The sequence below is a fragment of the Mustelus asterias genome, chromosome 7, assembly GCF_964213995.1.
Source record: "Mustelus asterias chromosome 7, sMusAst1.hap1.1, whole genome shotgun sequence".
NCBI lineage: Eukaryota > Metazoa > Chordata > Chondrichthyes > Carcharhiniformes > Triakidae > Mustelus > Mustelus asterias.
In genome coordinates, this window is record NC_135807.1 from 113,493,157 (window position 1) to 113,499,156 (window position 6,000).

Here is a 6,000-nt window from a genome sequence, read left to right on the forward strand (position 1 = left end):
CCTGGCACTGGAGCACGAAGCCTCAGGTTCCAAAGACACCCTGGCCTGCAGCTGGCATGCTGCCCCCAATGAGCTTAGGATCTCCACACCTGGCGAGGGGCTGCTCGAGGGGCAGCGGCAAAGTACAAGTGTGTGGTGAACCATCGTTGGTTACCACTGGGGGTTGTTATTATGTTACTGTTGGGCTAGGGTGTTGTTACTGTGGGGGTTGTACAATGTTGTTGGGTTAGGGTGTTTACCTGTTATAAGTGATATCATGGCACATCCCGGTGGGGCCCCGCCTCCGGTGGCGAGGTATAAGACCCTCTGCTCCGGCAGGACCCCTTCAGTCTGAACTGGTGTATTCGTGTTAGTAGTTCCATTGTTACACAATAAAAGCCTTCAATATCGAAGCCTTGTTCCACGTGCTTGATTGTCGCGCATCAATTTTATTGTGTAACAGAAAACTCTCCGCTGTACAAAAAAAAGAGTATGGAACAGATCTTAAAACCAGATCGTCTGGCGCTGGACCCACGTGCGGTCGGTGCCGCTAACACCTTCGACCACTGGTGGAAGTGTTTCGAAGACTACCTGGCTGCCTCTGTAGCTATCACTACAGACAGTGACAAACTCCAAGTCCTCCACGCAAGGGTAAGCGACACGATTTATCTCGCGATTCGTGCGGCTCCCACTTACCCGAGGGCCGTCGAGCTCCTGAAGAAACGATACACGAAACCACCCAACGAGATACACGCTCGTTACCTCCTCGCTACATGACGTCGGCAGTCGGGCGAAACCATGGAGGACTACGCCAATGAGCTCCTGCAGCTTGCCAGGGGTTGCGATTGTAAAGACGTATCAGCCGAACAATATATGTACGACCTCGCCCGAGACGCGTTCGTAGCAGGGGTAGGGTCCTCGTACATCAGGCTTAAATTGCTGGAAAAGGGGAACCTCGACTTGACCCAAGCAATGGAGATGGCTGAGATGCTGGAAGCGGCGTCGAAAAGCTTGGCGCTGTACCCCGAGGACCACGTGCAGTCAACGTGGCAGGAGCAAGCTCAGCTCCCTCCTCGCCCCGCTAACCCGCGCTCCCAGATCGATCCGACGACGGCGGCAGCTCCAGGTGGCCAGCGATGCTATTTTTGCGGTGGGGCCAAGCATCCACGGCAACAGTGTCCGGCAAGAACGGCTATCTGCAGCCAGTGCGGTAAAAAAGGCCACTACGGTAAAGTCTGCAGGTCGAAGTCTAAAAACGGCAGTGCAGCTTGTAACCCTCCAGAACGGAGACAATCTCCTTCGGCGTCGCAGTACCCACGAGGTCCGACCACGTGCGAACCCAGGACGGCGCCATCGTGGCTGACGGAGGAGGAGGAAGACCACCAGGAGTCGCTGCGTTTGGCGCCCTCGCCCACGTGCTATTCATGGGGGCGGCCATCATGGTCCATGACGACTAGGAGCGACCAGCAGGGGTCCTCAGCATCAACATCGGCGGCATGCAGTGACGCCCAGGGGCCAACGGTGGCGTCGATCTCCCTGGACCAGACTAAGCACCACAGGCTTGAGAATTCCATGATGGATATAAAGGTAAATGGTCGAACTGTGAATTGTCTGTTTGACAGTGGGAGCACCGAAAGTTTCATACACCCTGAAACTGCTAAAAGGTGTGGACTCCGGGTTCTCCCTGCCAAGCAGACAATTTCCATGGCATCACGGTCCCGGTCTGTACCGATCCAAGGACGATGTATGGTAACTCTTGAGGTACAGGGCACAATTTACGAGCAATACAGGCTCCTTGTGTTACCTCACCTTTGTGCGCCAATTCTCCTCGGACTAAATTTTATGGTCCACATGAAGAGTGTGATCCTACAGTACGGTGGGCCACTCCCTTCACTGGCAGTAGGGAATCAGCCGCAGCCTCCAAATTGCCCAAAGCGCCCCGCATGCAATCTTTCCACTCTGAAAATCACTACACCATCCCTCTTTAAGAATCTGGTACCAGGCTGCAAGCCCATCGCTACTAAAAGTAGGCGTTACAGCGCTGAGGACCGGATCTTTATTAGATCTGAGGTTCAGCGGCTCCTCAAGGAAGGGATCATACAGGCCAGTGCTAGTCCGTGGAGAGCGCAGGTCGTGGTAGTCAAAAGCGGGAACAAACCTCGGATGGTCATCGACTACAGTCAGACCATTAATCGTTATACGCAGCTGGATGCGTATCCTCTCCCGCGCATTTCTGATATGGTCAATCAGATTGCGCAGTACCAAGTGTTCTCTACCATAGACCTTAAGTCCGCCTACCATCAACTCCCCATCCGCCCAGAGGACCGACAATACACGGCTTTTGAGGCGGATGGTCGTCTATACCAATTCCTCAGGGTTCCATTTGGTGTCACCAATGGGGTCTCGGTCTTCCAGCGTGCTATGGACCGAATGGTGGACCAGAACGGGTTGCGGGCTACCTTCCCGTACCTGGATAACGTCACCATCTGCGGCCATGACCAGCAGGACCACGACACGAATCTCCAACACTTTCTGCGCACCGCATCTCGCCTGAACCTGACCTATAACAGGGAGAAGTGCGTATTCCGTACGCGCAGGTTAGCCATCCTCGGATACGTGGTGGAAAACGGGGTCATTGGCCCTGATCCAGACCGTATGTGCCCCCTTACTGAACTTCCCTTGCCCGCTAGCACGAAAGCACTGAGGAGATGCCTCGGGTTCTTTTCGTACTATGCGCAGTGGGTCCCCAACTACGCGGACAAAGCTCGTCCGCTCATCAAGTCCACGACCTTCCCACTTACGCCGGAGGCCCAATTGGCCTTCAAGGCTTTGAAAAGCGACATCTCGAAAGCCACGATGCACGCGGTGGATGAATCCATCCCTTTCCAGGTGGAGAGTGATGCATCTGATTTCGCCCTAGCCGCCACACTAAACCAGGCAGGCAGGCCCGTCGCGTTCTTTTCCCGCACCCTTCAAGGCCCCGAAATTCGGCACTCAGCGGTGGAGAAGGAGGCTCAGGCCATTGTGGAGGCAGTCAGACACTGGCGCCATTACCTGGCGGGGAAGCGGTTCACCCTGATCACGGATCAACGATCCGTGGCGTTTATGTTCAGCAACACGCAGAGGGGCAAGATCAAGAACGATAAGATCTTGCGGTGGAGAATTGAGCTCTCCACCTATAATTACGATATTATGTATCGTCCAGGGAAGCTCAATGAGCCCTCGGATGCCCTCTCGCGCGGAACATGCGCCATCATGCAGGAGGACCGCTTGAAGGCCCTCCACAATGATCTGTGTCATCCTGGAGTCACCAGACTCTACCATTTCGTCAAAGTCCGCAACCTGCCCTACTCGGTGGAGGATGTCAGGTCAGTGACGAGAAGCTGTCGGATTTGCGCAGAATGCAAACCACACTTTTATCGACCAGACCGGGCACAATTGGTCAAGGCCACTCGCCCTTTTGAGAGGCTGAGTGTGGATTTTAAGGGCCCCCTTCCCTCAACGGACCGGAACGTCTATTTCCTCAACATAATAGACGAGTACTCCCGGTTCCCGTTTGTTGTCCCCTGTGCGGACACGTCGACTGCCACCGTCATCAAGGCATTCAGTGAGCTTTTTACCCTGTTCGGGTACCCCTGCTACATTCATAGCGACAGGGGCTCGTCGTTCATGAGCAACGACTTGAGGCAATTCCTGCTCTCATTCGGGATTGCCTCTAGTAGAACCACGAGCTACAACCCTAGGGGTAACGGACAGGTGGAAAGGGAGAATGCTACAGTCTGGAAGGCTGTCCTACTGGCACTGAAATCCAGGGGCCTTCCAGTCTCCCGTTGGCAGGAGGTCCTTCCAAATGCGCTCCATTCTATCCGCTCCCTCCTCTGTACGGCAACCAATGCTACTCCCCACGAGAGGATGTTCTCATTCCCTCGGAAGTCGTCCTCGGGGATCTCATTGCCAGCCTGGTTGACGTACCCAGGACCCGTCCTTCTGCGGCGACATGTGAGGGCTCGCAGGTCCGACCCCTTGGTCGAACCGGTCCAACTCCTCCACGCCAACCCTCAGTATGCCTATGTGGCATATCCTGACGGGCGAGAGGACACTGTCTCCATTAGAGACCTGGCGCCCGCAGGGGACGTAGCAACTCCTGTCGCTCCTATTCCCCCTGTCACGAATCCACTACTCCTCATTGCTTCCCCAGACGTGGCGCGGTCAGCACCGGGACCAGTGCATAACAGTTCTACTCCCATGTACAGCTTGCCTGAGACTCGGAGATCGGCGCCACCACCGAAGGTTCCAGGATCCCCTGCACCATCGCCTCACCAGGGCCAACCGGCCCGGGAGTCCTTGAGGGGACAGCCGGACGTTGTTTTGGAGAGAACGCCACCGCAAGCACCTGCTCCGGTTTCGCAACCGGTGTTGAGGAGATCACAGCGTCGGTGCGGTCCTCCAGACCGTCTGGACTTGTGAATTCTGTATATATGACCTGTTTTTTTTCTTGCACCCCGCCGCCTTTTGTTTTTAAAGGAGGGGTGAATGTGGTGAACCATCGTTGGTTACCACTGGGGGTTGTTATTATGTTACTGTTGGGCTAGGGTTTTGTTACTGTGGGGGTTGTACAATGTTGTTGGGTTAGGGTGTTTACCTGTTATAAGTGTTATCATGGCACATCCCGGTGGGGCCCCGCCTCCGGTGGCGAGGTATAAGACCCTCTGCTCCGGCAGGACCCCTTCAGTCTGAACTGGTGTATTCGTGTTAGTAGTTCCATTGTTACACAATAAAAGCCTTCAATATCGAAGCCTTGTTCCACGTGCTTGATTGTCGCGCATCAAAGTGACACTGCAAATCATCCCGAATTGGGGTCTTTAATATCCTAATTGGCTGCAAGCCTTTGTGGAGGAGGCAGCTGAACCTGCTCCCAGACTTCCCCAGGGAAATTCCAGCTGAGGCAGGAATGCATTGAGGATTCATCCTGATGCAACCTAATCCCCTATTTCCCTGGCACTCCTTGCATCAAATCGCATCTCCACTGATTCCAGCCTTGTGAGGGCACCTGAACAAAGAGCAGAAATGTTTGCCGAGCCAGAGTGTTTGGCAAATAAGTTATTTTTGACTTTATCAGTTAGTTGACAGTAGCTGGTATATGTCACTTGGTGACTGGTTGAGATGAAAATTCAATAAATGGAGAGTGTGCCTTGTGTAAGAAGTTGTTCATTCAGGATGACTGTTCATGATAGGCATTAGCATTGCATAAGAGAAATATGGAGGATACCATCTTCATGGTACCTGGTTAGAACATAGAACATTACAGCACAGAACAGGCCCTTCGGCCCACAATGTTGTGCCGACCTTCATCTGAAACCAAGATCAAGCTATCCCACTCCCTACCATCCTGGTGTGCTCCATGTGCCTATCCAATAACCGCTTAAATGTTCCTAAAGTGTCTGACTCCACTATCACTGCAGGCAGTCCATTCCACACCCCAACCACTCTCTGCGTGAAGAACCTACCTCTGATATCCTTCCTATATCTCCCACCATGAACCCTATAGTTATGCCCCCTCGTAATAGCTCCATCCACCCGAGGAAATAGTCTTTGAACGTTCACTCGATCTATCCCCTTCATCATTTTATAAACCTCTATTAAGTCTCCCCTCAATCTCCTCCGCTCCAGAGAGAACAGCCCCAGCTCCCTCAACCTTTCCTCATAAGACCGACACTCCAAACCAGGCAGCATCCTGGTAAATCTCCTCTGCACTCTTTCCAGCGCTTCCACATCCTTCTTATAGTGAGGTGACCAGAACTGCACGCAATATTCCAAATGCGGTCTCACCAAGGTCCTGTACAGTTGCAGCATAACCCCACGGCTCTTAAACTCCAACCCCCTGTTAATAAAAGCTAACACACTATATGCCTTCTTCACAGCTCTATCCACTTGAGTGGCAACCTTTAGAGATCTGTGGATATGGACCCCAAGATCTCTCTGTTCCTCCACAGTCTTCAGAACCCTACCTTTGACCCTGTA